This window comes from Condylostylus longicornis, unplaced genomic scaffold, assembly GCF_029603195.1.
Source record: "Condylostylus longicornis isolate FDR11 unplaced genomic scaffold, ASM2960319v2 ptg000110l, whole genome shotgun sequence".
Lineage (NCBI taxonomy): Eukaryota > Metazoa > Arthropoda > Insecta > Diptera > Dolichopodidae > Condylostylus > Condylostylus longicornis.
Window position 1 is genome coordinate 1,786,267 of NW_026578078.1, and position 19,058 is coordinate 1,805,324.

Here is a 19,058-nt window from a genome sequence, read left to right on the forward strand (position 1 = left end):
CGAATCATAAATTTTTAGTTTTTTTTTAAATAATTTTAATTATTAAAAATTCAATTAAGAGAAATATTTGTTATACTAAAAATTTCATTATTAATTGATGCCAAAAGAGAAAAACAAAAAAAAAACACAAGAGACTCACATAATATATAATATTCTAAAAATAAAAATTTCTTTGTAATAAAAGTTTAAAACTAAATTATAAATGTACAACCACCATTAGGTGAATGAAAAACTTTTATAATAATTTTTATATAAATATTTGAAGTATAAAAATAAAGTAATTCAAGTTTAAATTTTTATAGTATCATAAATTTTAAGAAAAACACAAAAGAGAAAAAAAAACAGCAATGAACTAAAATATTCATTCACATAAATATGTATGCAGGTATGTATGAATGTAAGTATAACATTGAGCAACCAAGCAGTAATAAAATTAAAGGATGATTGGAAAAAATCCTCTACGTGTACTTGTATGTACATAATATGTAAAGGATAATAATAAGATTATTATTGTATATGGATAAAATTTGTATCAAAGACGAAATTAATGGAAAGAGAAAATAAAAAACGATGAACCTACCGAGGGACACCAGAAAATATTTAAAATTTAAGCTTTAATATTAAATAAGAAAAATATACGATCGAAAAGTTTCCTTTTATATAGTGTACTCTTCATTTCAGAATAATTGAAAAAAAGTTATGGAAAATTATGGAAAAGAAAGACTCACTTAGTGTATTACTCATATTTTAAGTATACAACCAAGTTAATCAAAATAAACAAAAGTAAAAGCTTATTTTGTAAGTAAGGTGTAATTAATATTCAATATATGGGCACATAGCCATGGAATTTTATATTGCTTCAATAGCGTTAGTCTGGTGAAAGAATTTACGTTGCAGAGATAAAATGCTAGTTCGCAATTAATTTTGTCTTTAAAAATTCAATAGATGAGAAAGTTCCAAAAAAATTCATTTAACCTATGAAACACTAAATATGCTAAGAACAATTATTCTTTAAAAAGTATAAATGCATTTTTGAATGCAAAAATTTTCAAATTTTTCAAAAATATCAGTAATTAACATATCGACTATCTAAATAATCCTCTAATAAAAATTGCATTACATAATAATGTGATACTCATTTTATCTTTAGCCGTATGAAAAAAGAGGGGTAGACAATCAGGTTATTACTATTACTACTGTAAAATTCAAGCCAAAATTATGTACTCCTTAATTAATTAAGAAACAAAAAAAACAAAAGGCTATACACAAACAACACTCTGTTTATTTTTTATTCATAACCAATAGTTTCTTTATCAATCCGTTCGTATGATTTTTATACAATTTAAAATTACCCACAGTAAACGCTTATAATCCAATCTCAACACTAAAATCTGATTCAGTTTAATTATAGCTTTTTTTTGGCAATGACTAGTTTTTTAATTTTAATTTTTTTTTTTATTATATTTTAATTGAAAAATAAATTATATAATCACTGATTAAGACATTGAACAATTTGCGTTTTTTTAAAATTTACAAAAAAATTTAATTATTTCGAAAATTTTTAGTATGCTTGCGTTATCAACTTCTGTTTATTATCAAAATTTTATATTATTTGTTTTGAATTTGAGTTTCTTGATCACCTAAAATGTTTGAATTACATTCAATTCAAATACATTTTTTCTGATATAACCTAATTTTGTTCGTGTGTTTACTTAAATTAATTCATTCACATGAAGTTATACATATTTCGCTTAAAATATTATTTCTGCTAAAATTAAAATAATATTTGAATTTTTGAATTTTAAATTCGTTTTAAACAAATCTCATATAGACAGAAAATGTTATTTTACCCGGAGTCTAATTTTCTTGGTTCAAATACTTCTGTGACAAAGTGATGTTTAAATCTTTCATGTGCATTAAAAAAATAATTTTAAATATAATCAAGTACATAAGAAGACAACCCCATCTTTTTTATATTATTACAATCGCAAATTTCATTTTATACAAAAAAATACAACAAAATATTAACATGACATCCTTACTACTACAAATAATTAATAATTTTAATGAGAACTAAAACACTCTGTATAAATAAGACGAAATTCAAGTGACGTTCTTAAAAAAACGTAATGAACAAATAGATTTCCCTCATAAAAAATTATCTAAAATATCAACAACAAAATTAAAATATAATTTGTTTAATTTTTACATATAAAATAAATATGTATGTATGTAAGAATCAGAATATTAATTTTGACATCTAAAAATAACTGTACACAAAGTAGATTATTCAAATATGATGCATACTATTTTTTACAACAAAAAAGTAAATTTTTAAAAGTACAGTCGATGACAAATTTATGACTGAAATATTTGAAATTTACTTATATCGTAAAACACGAAATTCACGAAGAAATATCAATGTAAAAGCAGATAAAGATTAAATTTAAATTAAATTAATTAAATTGAAAAATTTTTAAATTAAAAAAATTCAATTAAAATCATAAAGTTATAAGTAACATAATTTTATTTTAAGCACCAAATAGCTGAAATTTGCAGATTTTTAGATCTGATGGTTTTTCTTTAAACTGAATTTAAGAAAAAACCTTTTTCACCGCATTTCCGAACTTGAAGTAACTACTTATAAATTTGTTTGGAAATTCATAGAGTTATAAATACAAAGCATGCTGAAATGGTATGAAGAATTTTCATTTTATGGTATGGTGGCTATAGATTTTCTATACACGTTATATGAAATATAGTGATTTTTATGATTATGATTAACTGTGATCTACTTTTGAACTAGAAAATTTTAAAATTTTAATTTTCTAATTTAAGACACGTGCATATACATGCACAAAAATATTGCCACTTACATAAAAACTCAAAACAACAGTAGCACCTAATTTAAAAATAAAAGTTTTTTTATTTAAAAAGGACCTTTCACTGTGTGTATATTATTTAATATTTTCCTATCTCTAAAAAATAGTTACGTTTATTTTTATATTACTGTGTTTTATGTATATCTTTAGAATCATTTTTGTACATGTATGAGAAGTATTCCTTTTAAATATTTTACCTTATAATAATGAAAATCCTTTTGTTCCAACACAATGTTGCTTTTTAATTTAAAATTGTATATATAAGTATCTATATATAAGTATGTATATGAAAAGTCCTTTAAATTTTTTTATTGTTATTATTATATTCTTCTACTATTATTATTATTAATATTATTATTATTTTTTATTTTCTTTAACGTAATAACATTTCTTTATCCTTTAAAAATAATTAATTTTTGAATTTATATATTATACATGCGTATGTACGTATAGGTAGATATTTAATATAATAATAATATGTAAAATTATGAATCAAATATACAAAATCTATAATATCGTTTATTATATTATATATCTATGTAATTTAATATATTATACATAAATGTATTGTTATGTATTTTATATTATTAATTTTTGATTATTTACTTTTTGTAATTATTGGTTTTCTCTCCTAATTTATTTTATTTCATGTTTTATATTCTTATTTAGTCATAAATAATATTATTACATATTATATAATAAGTATGTATATATAATTGATATATTCCAATTGACTTATATTTTAATTTAGATTTTTTTATTTTGCATTTTTATTTTTTTTAAATATAATTTTATACATACGTATTTATGATATAAATATAATAATTTTTAAAAGACACTCAGTTAGTTTTTCCATATATAAACCGTATTAAAATGAAACTGCGTTTGTATTTACTACACAGTTAATATGTATACAATTATTAATATACAATTATTAATATAGTATTAATATAAAATTTTTCAAATGGGAATGTTAATACATAATAAGTATAAAGAGGGTGATTTTTTAAATGTATAGTTTATAAATTTAAAAAAAAAACAGAAAAAATATTGTGTTTTTGCAAAAAATTTTGTATCGAATAATTAAAATAATCGTTGTCTCTTAAACTTCATGTTAATTTTTTAATAGCATCTATTATGTTACAAATCATTACTCAAAAAAATTCGATTTTTAGTAATTGTTTGGTACATTTTGGCCGGATTTACATCAAAAAACATTCAATATTGTATTTAGTGGTAGACAATATTGAATGTTCATTTGATGCTATTCAAATAAAGGATCAGATTTTAAGCTCTGCAATCGCATTCTTGAGAAATATTTTGTACATTTTGTTAAATATTAATTTATAATTTGAAGCGTTTCTTCGGATTGAAACTTAATCAAAATAACTATTGCGACCATCGCACGGAATCACATATTAAATGTCAAAGACACACAAAAAAATGACAAACCGAACAGTAGGAAAATATGTCACTCCTTATTTGTGTGGCTGAAATTTCTTTTACATATCCTTAAAATGAATATGTACATCAATTTCAGTATTTTATGTTATATTATATGAATGTTAATATTATTAACCAATAACAAAAAAAAAAAAAAGAAAAACGATGACAGTTAAGAAAAATTTTTGGATAACAGTTTTTCCATTGACATAATTTAAATATAAGTATGTAAGTACGTTCATTTATCACATATACATTGTGTAAAGTAAATAAGTTGTCATACATATTATAAGTATGTAGGTCTATTCGAACATAATCATATGTAATATTATTCTTAACATATTATTTATGGGTATATGAATGTATGTACACAATATGTTAATTTTATTTTATAAATATGCAAGGCGTATGTTATATTACTATACACTTATATATGTATGTATATATGAATACATACTTATGAATGTAAATTAAAAAGAAAATTTATATAAATTTCTTTATATGTACACACATAAGTACTACATACATAATATATTTTATGTAGTTTTTTTTTTATCTTTAATTTCAATTCAGTCAGAGTTCTTATATCTTCAATATTACAACAAAGTTATTGACAAGGATATAAAAATATAAAAATGAAATAATAATAAAAAAAGAAAATACAAGATTTTTTTTTTTTGGAATAATAAAAAAAAAATTCAGTTTTTCTTATATTGATTTTTCATTCCTATACAACATATGTGTATTATTCCCATCTATGCATACACATACGTACATAACTGTATATGTACAGTTGTGATGTACATACAAAATATTTATGTATCCTTATTGGGATTGCCAATATATTGAAAAATATTTTGATTTTTTTTAAAATAAAATTATGTAAACTAAGTTCGCAAAATAAATATAAAAAAAAACTTCTATTTTACATTTATATGTTATGTACATGTTATGTAGATGTATATAATTAATAAGATTTTTTTTCATTAATTCATATTGCAAATTGAAAACCAGGGAATCTATATTTTCTTTTATATTTTATATAAGTACTTCTGTATTTTTTGCCAAATACATAATTTGATTGCTGTAATGTAAAAAAGTATTGAACAATAAATAATTGGCAAGCTTGACTTCTTATACACAATTATAGTAAAATAAGAAAAAAAAGAAAACTAAACAATAAAAACAAAAGACAATGAAAGAAATAAAAACATAAGCGAAAAAAAGAAAAGGAAAAATAGGAAAGAAAATTGTCACATATCACACAATTCAAAAAATCAAAAATGAAAAACACCGTAGTTTGTTTCTTTTTTCTGTTGTTGTTTTATTGAAAAAGAAAATATGATTTTTAATTTTTATTTTTTCTTTTGTGGTTATTTATTTAATAATCATAAAAAAATCTCAATAACTTTGTCATAATTAAATTTGACTCTGTTATAACGCCTTTTTTTCTACCATACTTATACATTTTCAATATCCACATTTTTATGTGCTTAACTTTTATTTTTTGTTTTTTTTGAATTTTTCTCCTTTTTTCACAAAATCACTAAATCTATTAAAAATTATTTTTTTCTTAAAAACGCAAATTTAAAATTATTAACGTGAAAATACAATTTTCTTTTGTTTTTTTTTTTTAATGATAAAAGTAAAATTTTTATAACGAATTTTCTAATTAAAAGTGGAAATAAAATTATTCGCCACCCTAATTAAAAATTGAATACATACATAAAATTTTTATTACATTTTTTTTATTTTCAATTTTTTCTTTTCTTAAAATATTCAAATTAAATTTTTCAATATTTAAAAAGTTCGCATTTAATTCTTTTTTTTTTTATCTGAGTATTTTAATTGTTTTTTATTTTTTTTTTTTAATAATTAATGAATTTAAAAAAAAAGCCAACCCTTAAATAAATTTTTCTTATCCTTTTTTTTCACATTTTTATTTTTAGTATTTTCCGCTAAATTAATGCACCAAATCTATTTTCATACTAAAAGAATACCGAGAAAATTTTAGGAAAAAAAACAAAACAAGAAAACGAAATATCCAAATATGTGTATTATGTGAAAATTGAAAACAGAAGAAGAAAAATTCAAAAACAAAACAAAAATGATAAAAAACAAAAATTCACGGGAAAATGTCAGCGCTATAAGAAAAAAAATTTGTTGTTGCATTTGTTGTAATTTTTGTTTTGTTTTTTTTCTTAATAACAAAAATATTATATGAAAGTTATTGCGATAGGAAAATCTCATACAATAATATAAAAAATTATAAAAGAGAAGCAAAGAGAATTGAGAAAATTAATAAAAGTGTTATATTATTTGATATGATTATCAGTGAGAAAAAATTGATAACAAAAGCAAAACAAAAATAAAAACATTTTGGTCATTGAGTTGGTTTGACTGTATGACAACTAAGGTATTGTTAACAAGTGCTACCAAAGTGAAATGTTTTTTTTTTTAACATTGTTAATTGTTTTATGCGTATTTAATTGTGATTCAAAATTAATTAAAGGTAATGTGGTATAATGGCTCATTAATCGCAACACTCATTTTTTTAAATTTTTAAAAATTGTTATTACAAAATTTTTATTGAAGCTACCATAAAATTAATTAAAATAAATCACCGTATTTCATCACAATATTTTCCAAATATGTATATATTATACATACATACATTGTAAATAAACTTAATAAATTTGTACAAATAATTTACCATATTATTTTTACTCTGGGTATATTGGAAAACGGAAACACTCTTGATAAGCATAAAAAAAAACAAATGTAAATTTATCAAAATTTTGAGAGCAAGATGATAAGAGAAAACTGTAATACATTTTAAAGAGCTTTCAAATCAAAAGAAGTGTTTCCGTTTTCTGTTTTAATGTTTCTGGTAATTTCAATTGGAAAAAGAACTAAACAATTAAGTATGTGATATACATATAAACCTATATAAAATTGTGTGTATAAACACATGAGAGAATGTAAATAAAAACAAAAACAAATTAATTTCACTGGTGATATTTTTAAAAGGAAAATTTATTGTTATACATTTATCATTTTAAAAAGAGGGGTATATAAAATAGAACCATACATAAATACATACTTGTTAGAAAATTAGAGCGAAATGTTATATTATCGGCATTTGATTCGGCTTTCGGGGATTTTAACAAGCTTTAAATTTTAAAGACATAAATTTGTTTGTTTTCATTTACATACATATATGAATGTAGTATATTAAGATTTGCAAGTTTTTAAAATCGCTCATGAGTAAGTGGTTACTATAAAGGTGCTGTTGTTGTACGTATGTGTTGTTGTACAATGCAAGTACATATAATCTGGTATTATAACTATCATTTTTTACATACATGTGTAGGTATAACATTAAAAATTAAAATTTCAGTTTTTTATCCCCATTTTTTTAATGTCTGATAAACTAAATGTGCATTTTAAAAAATTATTATTTTGTGGAAAATTAATTTAAATAATTCATTTTACAACACTGTAGGTAACCTTTTATCAACTAGATACCGGTGTTGAGATATTTATTTTTGAATTACATTAAGGTATATGTAATATACATTAAATAAATAATATTCAAGTGTTTAAAAGAGGAAATTTGCTCTATTAATACTAAGTATAAGAGAACATTGTTAGAGAACATGCGCTTTATTAATATAACAAAATCAGAGAAAAACGAAGAGAGAAAGAGAAAATTTATAATTTTAATTTTTCAGTTTTCCTTTTCAATTTTCAAGTGCAAGTGCACAGCAATGAGAGGAAATCAAATTATATCTCATTTATGTATTTTTGCAATACAACATCATTTATGAATCATGATGAGCACTTTTTATAAGGACATTAAAATATTTTAGAAAATTTTTAAATTATTTTATGCAAAGTTTTTAAACATTTTGTATTTTCCATTTTAATTTAATATTAAAATTGCCGAATTTTTTTTTTATTTAAATATTATACGAAATATTTCTCTTGAAAGCATTTTATTAAATTGAAATTGAATTTAGAAGCTAAAAATATCCTTTTTATAGAAATAAAAAAAAAATCAAACTGTTTAGAAAATTAAAATTATTCAATTTGTTTTCATTTTATGTTTAATATCAATTTATACATAACCATAATAATGTAAATGTGTATGTAAATGTTTATATATTGACAAATATACTACATTGTAAAAGTACGAGTGCTCTCCATGTATGTATAACAGAAGAACCTGACCTATCTTAAGATATACACATTTTTTTTCAATTATGCAGAAGGCTAATGAATAAAATATTTGATGAGCGCAGTTGAATATAAGAGTAAAATATAGTGAAAATAATAATAAAAAATTGTAACATCAAAGTTTTGAGGAGGAAATTTCAATTAAAAATTTAATACTTAATAGACTATGATTAAAAAATTAGGGGTTCTGTTACTTTCTTAAAAATATAATGAAAACTATACTTGTTATAAAAAAATTAATTGATTAACCTTTCGTAATTATGAAAAACTAGTTTCTTGTATATGTTTGTATGTTTTTTCTATTTAATTCAGGTAACATTCAACTGACAATGTTATAATTTTTTTGAATAATTGTTAGAAATGAATTAAATTCTAATAAACTTTAAAAAAAATTGTGAAATAAAAATTGTATTTTCTTAAAGAACAAAAGTTTATTGCCCTTCTTTGAAGTTTTTTAATTTATATTTGAAAAAAAGGGCTACATTTTTTTTCATTTTTTTGTTCGGCCTACATTTCTGCAAAATTCCACTATGCATCTTGTTTATGGGTTTCAAATTTATTTTAAAATAATAAATATAACAATAAAGATGCTCCTATGACAAAAGGCAATTAATTGATAGGCAATTGAATATTTACTATTTATCTATTTTTGTTTCTGATCAACGAGAGATAATTAAAGATTAGTTATGACAATAATGTTGTATAATATAGAGTTTCAGCAAAAATAAATTAGCAAATGATAGACACCTCTAACTCAAAAATCATTGAGCTCAAAATCATTCTTAAGAAATTATTAATAAATCTGTTAAATTTCAAAGAACGAAAAAATTTGACAAATTCAATAAAATAGTGAAACGTATTTGTTTTTAAATTAACTTATATTATAAGTTCTGTCATAACAGCAATAAGTAAAATTTAAGGTTTCTTCTTTTGGTTGTCTTATATCAACTTAGTATATTTTATGTATATATATACACATGTTTATGTATACATTACTCACTATTTTATTGAAATTAATAAACCGCATTTTTCTTTTTTAATAAAAATCAATTTAAGTGTTATGAAACTTTTTTTAAAATTTTCGGTTCTTTGATTTTAATATTTTACTACAATAAAAACACAACATTTTTTTACGTACTTAAAACATCCGAAAAATTATTTTTTATCTCCCTTTTTTTTAAATATAATATATATAACATACATGTAGATATAATCTTAAATATTTTTTATGTATGAAACATTAAAAATAAATATATAAAGGTACTTTCTATAATATGACTTCATTAATAATTCAGAATAAAACCAATAACAATCCTATAAGTATGCAATCTTTAATATCGCTAAAAAAGGTTGAATATTTTATTTTGAAATAAAAATACATTCTTAACCTTAAGTATATCGTGCCATTAAACGGTATTTATAACGATTATGAAAATACATAAAGTTATACGTATACATGTATACAAATGTGATGTGAAATTTAAAAATTTGAAAGGAATTTTGTAAAGAGGTGACCATTTGTGCAAGTGCAATACACGATTTCAATTTATACTTAATCCTGGCATGATATTTTGCGTTAAAAAAATCTATTTAACACCAAAGTAAGCAAGGTAATTTTAATTTTTACCTTAAATAAAGTTTACAGAATTCATGCGCATTGTAATTTTTCACAGTTCTTTATGTTATTTTTTGATGAAACTTTACCATTGTGAAAAGTAAGTTGTAAAGTTTTATAAATTTAACATGTTGTTTTATGTATGAGGGAATGTAAATATTTGTATATACAATTGTATACACAATTTGTATATAGATGTATTCACATATAATTTTGTGTAGTTGCTGACATACATATACTAGAACTTATAATAATTGAACATGGTATAATTTAAAAATATTTGTAAAACGAAATTTTTATAATTTTTTTCTATATTTTTGAAGAAAGGTGTAAAATATATTATACATATAGGATATCGCACTTCAAGGATGTATGTGTATGTTTTAAAAAAATACATATATGTAGTACTGAAATTTGGCATAAGTTAATATCGTAATACAACAACTTAAAATTATAATCTGTCCCATAATCAACTATGGCATATTTATTCGCACATAGGATAACAAATTCGTACGGGTATCACAGAGTTGACACGGTCAACTGTATTTTTTCTCGTTTATGCTTAATATTATTTTGTTATACATTTTCTGCAAAATGAATAAAATCAGCAAAGAAATATAGTTCGTGCATGAATCATAATAAAGCATATAAATAAAGTAATACTCGAAAAAAAATTTTCTTATGTTTGATTTTACTCTTAAACTTAGGTGGCCAAAAAAGTTTGCATTTATATTATGTTATAATAGAAAAAATAATATTTATGTATCGACACTTTCCACATAATACAAATATATATAAAGTACTTAAATAAAACAATAGATATCGGCCAAGTTTACATTTTTGCGCATACAAAGAGAACTAATCAGCCAATTTCCGTGAAATTTAATGTTTACATTCAGGGTGTTAACACCATGAACATGAGCCGAAATTTCGTTTGTTTTCATATCTATGGAATTTCTTGAAATTAAAAATTTGAGTTCTGTTTGCTACCAAAACTATAAATAAGATACTTTTCAGGGAATTTGGTGAGCATAAAATGAGCCTCTGATAAGAGCTAAATATAAAGTTTTCTAGGTACTTATGTTAACTAAAAGTGATTTTCGTAGTCTTATGGAACGTTTTAGCTATAATTAGTATTAATTATATTAGTAATAATTATTATATTAGTTAATGTATTAAATTTATATAGAACCTAATGTGAAATGACATCTGTATGTTTAGCTTTATTTCAATATAAATTTATTCTTGCAGAGCCTTACTATATTAATATTAAACATGTGTAAACCGACAATGCATAGAGAGGGTACATGTTTCTTAACTGTTATGTTAAAGTAATTTTATCATATTACAGATACTAAAGCTTAATAATGTTAAAGATGTTAATGTTAAAAAGTAAATGCAATCCTAAAAGTTTATAAAACATTTGAAATAAATTAAATTTCAATTTTTGTTCCTCTTTTGTTTTAAGTCGTTCAATGTTAAATATGATTTTAAATTTTCAAATTCTTACTACATCAAACTTACTTATTCATAACTCCTTTGAAATTTTTATTTCAATTTTATACATATGAAAATATAAGTGTATAAATATCAGATTTTTGTGAAAATTTTGGAAACTAACTGAAGAGCCTGAGGTAATGCCTGCGTTCAAAAGAAAATAAATATGTCATGACAAATTTTCCTCCTCTACAACTATGAATACCAATTTATTTATTTACTCATTTAATATTGTAAGAGCAGTATTGTTTTCAACAACAACATAATTTTAACAGGTTCCAGTAAGGAAAATTTCAGAAAAAAATGCTAAGTAAAATCAGGTGTAAATAAAAAAAATTGTTCACTTATCAGTAAGTAAAATATATAATTTAACATTTGTTAAAAATTCGCAATGAAGTGTTCAATGAGTGGAATGCAGTAATTTTTAAACAAATAAATTTTGAAAAACTTATTAGTTAATTTATTTTAAATTGTAATAACATAAATCCAAAAATGTTAAAGTACAATTTTTTTTTAAATTTTAACTTATCAACTTTGTTTTTCTAGTTATTAATTTACTCAGTTATCTGTTTGTATCAAATCTTTGTTCTCTTTTGTGTTAAATATTTCCGAGGTTGCAACCGAAGAAGGAAATGCTATTGTTCATTGCAAAATATTACTATAGGCATATTTAATGTACACGTGCTCATGTATCTACACATACAATCATTTAAGTCTAATTTTCCATCCAAATTTATTCATGTCAGGTTTCTTAGAAACCTTTCTAACAAGAATCTTTTTTTTATATATTCGTAGAGAGTACATTTCATAACGTCAATTCATTAAGTTTTAGAATATGTAGAAATAATTTTAACAGGTGATTTTTTTTTTGAGCTATGTGTTGAATTTCTAAATTGTAGATACTAAAATTATTATAAAACAATAATAAAGGTAAATATATATATAATAAGAGTTGGGCTATGCATAATTATCACTAATTGCAATAATGTGGCAATTATTGAGTAAAATAAAATAATTTATACCATACGGTATCAAAAAGATAAAAGTTAAGTAATCAAATCTAAATTTTAATGATTTTAAAGAGTTTAGATGTACAAATAAATAACCATCGTCTTTACATCAGAATTACCAGAAGTCAACTATTGAACAAAACTGGGTTTAGGTTTCATCGAAAGTTTTTTTGCTAAATTTTTTTTTGTTAAATTAAAATTTTAAAAATTTTTAATGAAAAACTTCCTTATGTTATCACATTCCTATATTAAACTAATAGTACTTTTAGGATTCAATTTCTAAACATATAACGTAAAGACATTGACAGTTTACAAATTAGAATAATACGAAATTTTTAATCCTGTGCGGATACGTATTATGTATTTATAATTTATTCGAATGTTTTTAACGACTCGTTTACGTAAATTTATTGCAGATTCTCTTTTGTGTGTAGTAAAGTAAATTTTTTCGTATGTAGTAAGAACAATTTTACTTCTTGCTGGTAAAATGTTTTTATCTTCTAATGTAAAAAAAATTTATTGAACAAATTTTGATTACTTTTACGAATTATCCTTTTAGTATATTATAAAGTTGCCTTTTCGTTACACATGTATACAAATTTCTGTTTATGTTTCAGGAAAATATTCCAAGCTATATTTTCTAAATATTCGCATGACATTCAAAAATACAACTTAATTTGTTGAAGCAGCAATTCAAATTAAGTATACTATAAAATTTGAAAAATAATTTCGTCATCTTTTAAATATATAGAGAAGTTTGTAATAATTGCACCAACTTTATTTTACTTTTACTTTTCAAAGAAGTACTTTTATTAATAGTATGGTTAATTAGTCTTTTGATTCTTGACGAAACATATATTTTGCAAGTTTTTGATAGTTTTCAGACTTTTTATTTCTAAAAGAAATATGTATATATATATATATACTGTTCCCCAATTACCAATTATCAATTGCACGAGATAAAATCTCAAATATCATCGCTAATTATTATTTTACTCACGATAAAAGGTTTAGCATAAAACATATGATCAAATAATATCGATATAACAATCAGTATATATAAACACGTATGTACATATATGTATGTATGTACGTAGATATATTGGTATTAAAATTAAGACATTTTTATCTCAAAAATAATAATATGTCAAACTTCAGTACAAAAGAGAAAAATAATGTTGTGTTATTTACAAATATTTGCTTAATAAAAAAAAAATAAAAATGAAAAAAATTTTATTGTGCCAAATAAAATAAAAATATTTAAGAAAACTTTCAATCGAACGCTAATTTCTTTTAAATTATTAATTATTATATATTCAGTAATTTTGATTATAAAAGATTTCAATTAGATCATTTTAAATTTAGATTTTCTTTTTTTGAACAAATTGAAATTGAATTCTGTTTTTCGAATTTATACTCGAAATATGCCTATTTATAAATAGTTTTTTTATTTGTTTATTAAATTTTTTAATATTGTATGAAAATTTTATCCCAAAATAGATCGTTCTTATTAAATTCATAGCACATATAATTTCTAGCATAAATATAATAAAAATAGTAATTATTTGTAATTAGCACTTTTCAAAATTTATTATTGAAAATTAGAATTATAATATAAAAATATAATACAATAAAATATTTTTTATACTTAATATAAAAATTTTTTAAATATTACTAATTTTTATCAAGTGAACCTTTCACCTTCAAAAACAAATTGAATTAATAATGATTAAATTTTGCATGCATTTTAGAAAAAAACGAAATATGGAACACGAAAAAATTCTCTCTCTAAAATTACGGTACGCAAGTATATGACAGTCAATCAACTTCTTCTCACTTGGGCAGTAAAATAGCGCAATAGACGATTACGCTCTAAATAATTTGATACGCTGTACTGTAAACTATATTTTCTATATATGTATATTTTATTTTGTAGTTTTTTATTTCTTACTTAAATATTATATAAATAAATCAAAAAATTTTTCTTAAAAATTTGAGAGATTTAAGAGTATACTTACTTTTACTATAAACTAATATGAAATATTAGGAGTTGAAATATATTTATTAATTAATTACTTAATTTCAATTCATTGGTATCTAGTACCTTAAATCAAATTACCATATGATTAAGAAGTAACTCTTATAAAAGTTTTTAAAACCAATTTTTGATTTTCAAGTATAATACTTATTAAGTATAACTGAATTGAAAACAAATTCATAAAATAACAAGATGATGTCAGGGCTTTGACCTCCTAAATATAAATGCGTGATCAGAATAATGAATAAAATACTAAAGTATTTAATAACAATATTGATATTTTTTTTAATTCAGCAAATTTCTTACGTTACTATGAATTTGAAAATATTTAGCTTTGATTTTCACAATGCGCAATGTGTCGATTTCATATTGAAAAGACATACATTTATATAGTTATACGAGTATAGTTATATACTTATATGTATGTATATACTTTTTTAATACATTCATTAAAATGCATAATTTGAACTTGTTTTTACGCATTAGTATTTGCATTTGTATTTCGCTTGTCCTAACTACATACATATGTATATATGCACATAAATATATTAACAAAAATTTTATTTCCTTTAAACTTAGTAGTTTTCACTTTTAAAAATCAATTTTAAAAATTTTTACCGGTGTTATAAGAAAATATTTCACATACATATACATACATATACATACTTGTATTGTACATATGTACAGTAATGTCGCGCTATTATGGACATTTAAAAATGTTTCCACATTCGCGAAAGACCAAATTACAGGCATATGTTATGTGTGTATGTATATGCATATATATTTATATATATATATATATATATATTATATATGTGCATGTTTATATACATAACATATATATGTATATACATGCATATACACATATGAGTGTACGTATAAATGAATTTAAAAATAAATTAAATATTTAATATATACATATGTATGTATGTAGGCACATAAATGTACATATATTATGTAATTCAAGAAAGTACATATATGTATGTACATACATATGTGTGCATGGATTTAAATAGGCAAATATGCAAAGCAAAGAAATTGAAAGCACAGTTATTATGTACTTACTTTAATTTGTAAATCAAATGGAGGGTTTTAAAAAATGATAAGCTTTTAAAACAACAAGCTACAGACGATTACCTTATATTCATATTTTACATATACATATGTACATACATACATAGGAACTTTGACGAACATATATACATAAGTAATACACGTACATATGCCAATAACTAAACATATTAGTATCTCTAATTATCAATATAAATATGTATGTATGTAAATTTGTATGAATTGTGTTTATTTACCCACTTTATAATTAAAGGTTAATAAAAATAAATTGCATATAAACGACAGCTAATCGCAATTAACCACCATATTAAATTAACGAAAGAGAAAAAAAAACCGCTATAGGTACATACATAATAAAATAACATAAATAGAGATATTTTTCTCCTCTTAAAATATTGGAAAAATATTTGAGTAAAAAACTGGTTTTCGCATTTTTTTAACAGTTATTAACGTTTTTAAATTCTTCATAAATATTTAGTCAAATCGATTATAAACAATATATATGTAAGTATATATGTAAATATACAACACATGTGTATTCTATACATGTGTTTTCTGTCGAAATATAATAGCATGTATGTATACGAGTATATGCATGTATTTCTGTTTAGGAACAAAATTATTCCACAAGAGTATCTCAGTTTCAGTTAAAGTTTAGATAGTTTTTGTTTTCTAAAATAAATGAAATATGTAATAAAATGAATTATGACAAAATATATACATAAATACATATGAATATATTCAGCAATTGTAATTTATAAAAATATATGTATACTATACATATGTACATATGTATATGTGTGTTATAATATCAAAATTCTGAGGTAATTTTTAAAATGTTTTAAAAGATCCCTAAAATTTTCAGTGATTTTTTTAATGTTTTTACGGACAGCATTGTGTATACAATAAGGTAGGTTATGTGATGGCAATGAATTTTGCATATCGAGTTTTCGGCGGGAACGCACTTCTTCATGGTAGGGAAGTCTAAATAAACTTTTTTTAGCAACCTGTCGGTCTGTGTGTGCATTAATGTACTTCCAGTTCGGCTGAACCGATTTTGATGAATTTTATATGACAGTTTATTTCGACTATGGCACAGATGAATTTTTTGGGATAAACAGGCCTCGGAAACTGAACTTTTTAGCAGGCTTGTTTTACATTTTTGAACATTTAGAAACAAGTATTCAACAGTTTTTCTTGAGATTTCATATATGTATGTATAAGCTTAATTCGGCCGTCCGCGAAATCTTCTAATTTTTGGAAAAAATTAGACGTCAGCAACTGGACGTTTACTACGGGCCAAATATACATTTTTGGGTATATAAAGAGTAAATAATCAACCAATTTCATTGAAATTTAATTTATGAATTTCTCGTATTAAAACAATGAACATATAAATTTTTTGGAAAGATCAGGACTCGGAAACTGATCTGAGGGCTGATTTTACATTTTTTGCAATATCTGCGGAACGAATTGATGGAATTTTTTCAAATTGAATATTTGAGCTCTGGTTGTTAATAGAGGTTACTGATTAACTTTTCGTATGATTCGGAAAGCACAAAATGAAACTCTACTAAGCGCCAAATTTACATTTTTAGTATGTTAACTAAAAATCTGGGATGTTAACTATGATAAGTCTGGGCATGTTAACTAAAAGCTTATTGGCATTTTGATAATCTTGTGGAATACTTTTACTAATCTAGACAATATACATTGCGTTCGGTTATGGGCTGATCACATCAGATTTTTTCAAATGTTTTTAAAATTGGGTTTAAAACTTTTTAAAATTGGGTTAAAATATTAACCCTATACTAGATGAATTACTAATATGCAAAAATTTTTGGAATAAAAGTTTAATAAAAATGAATTTGTCCTTCAGTGGATTATGATACTTTGTTTGTATGCATTTGCCAATTTTTGCAATTAATTATAGGTACATATTTGAATTTTTGAGTTACAAATTTTAATGATTAAACGAAAATCAACTTTCCTTTTCTTTTTAACATATGAATCGAATTTGAAAGGGTTTTTTAAATGTTAGTATAATGTGTATAATTTTATTAACTATTAGAAACGATTTTATTAACATATTATTTACATACGTACATTTTTTTTCTCCTTTATTTATATTTATTTTTATACGTTTATATTATAATTAAATTTTTGCGTAGCAAAAATTCCGAAAAATGTATATGCATACATACGTACATACTTACAATGACAAACTGTCCCTTTTATTTTACAATAGAAAATCAACAACTTATTAAAAAATATATTTATTTGCAAACAATTACAAAAAAAAGCCAGAAAATTATTTAATTTTGTTTTTGTAAATTTTTTTAATAAATATCTTAATTGTGTTAGTCTGTAAATAATAATAATAGATGTGTTGACTTAATTCACATAGTTTATATGTAAGTAAAACGATTATTTACCTTATTCGATTAAATAATTTAAATTTAATTTAAAAAATATTTCGCATAATATAATATTAAGAATATTGAGGTAAATCACATTTTTCAGCTACATTATTCGATAACAAATAATTAATATTAAGTTATGTACATATGTATGTATGTGATCCAAAATGAAAAAAATATACCGCGAAATCAAGAACATACAAATAAACATACTTATGTATGCGTGTATCACAATATTAAAATTGCTTAAAAATTCAACCTACATACATAAAATTAAATTAATATATAAGTTCAATTTAATTTTCGCTCTAACATATTTCCTTTATATCTATAAATTTTCAACTTTTTATCGCCTATAGTTAATAATATTCGCCCAGAGTTGCCTTTAGGACCTAAGTATTCATTTATGTACATATGTGCATTTGATTTTTGTATGCAGATCATATAAATGAATTTAATATACTTTTAAATTTATTAATTATAGTTTATAATTTTTTATAATATTGTATAATAATAACAAAAAACAAATATACATATATAAAGAGATATGTAAGTGCTGATGAGTGAAACGATATATACTCGTAGATCTAAATATTAAAACTACAATTATTTTAATACTGGATGAAACCGGCAATTTAACTACATATATGAATTCAATTCAGGTGTTTATTACTACCATACAAGGTACAACCAGAATAAACGGGTTCAATAACAAAAAAGTTAAAATTTAAGAAAACAAATATGTATATGTCTATATACATATAAATATACAAGGAAAATGTAGATAAGGGAAACAAGCATGGCACCCATATGTGAATATTATTTATACATAAGTAAAAACGT

General features: G+C 22.2%; 1 protein-coding gene across 5 annotated transcripts in view; it reads right to left on the bottom strand.

Moving 5' to 3' along the window:
* LOC129614459 (PH and SEC7 domain-containing protein) overlaps positions 1 to 19,058 on the bottom strand; it is a 92,646-nt gene that overhangs the window by 28,277 nt on the left and 45,311 nt on the right. The window contains exon 1 of one of the 5 annotated variants that reach the window (XM_055529051.1): positions 3,080 to 3,092. The exons of the other annotated variants lie outside the window; for them this stretch is intronic. The gene's annotated coding sequence lies outside the window, so the exon portion shown is untranslated. Of the gene's footprint in view, positions 1 to 3,079; positions 3,093 to 19,058 lie in introns of those variants that run through there. 5 annotated transcript variants of the gene reach the window in all.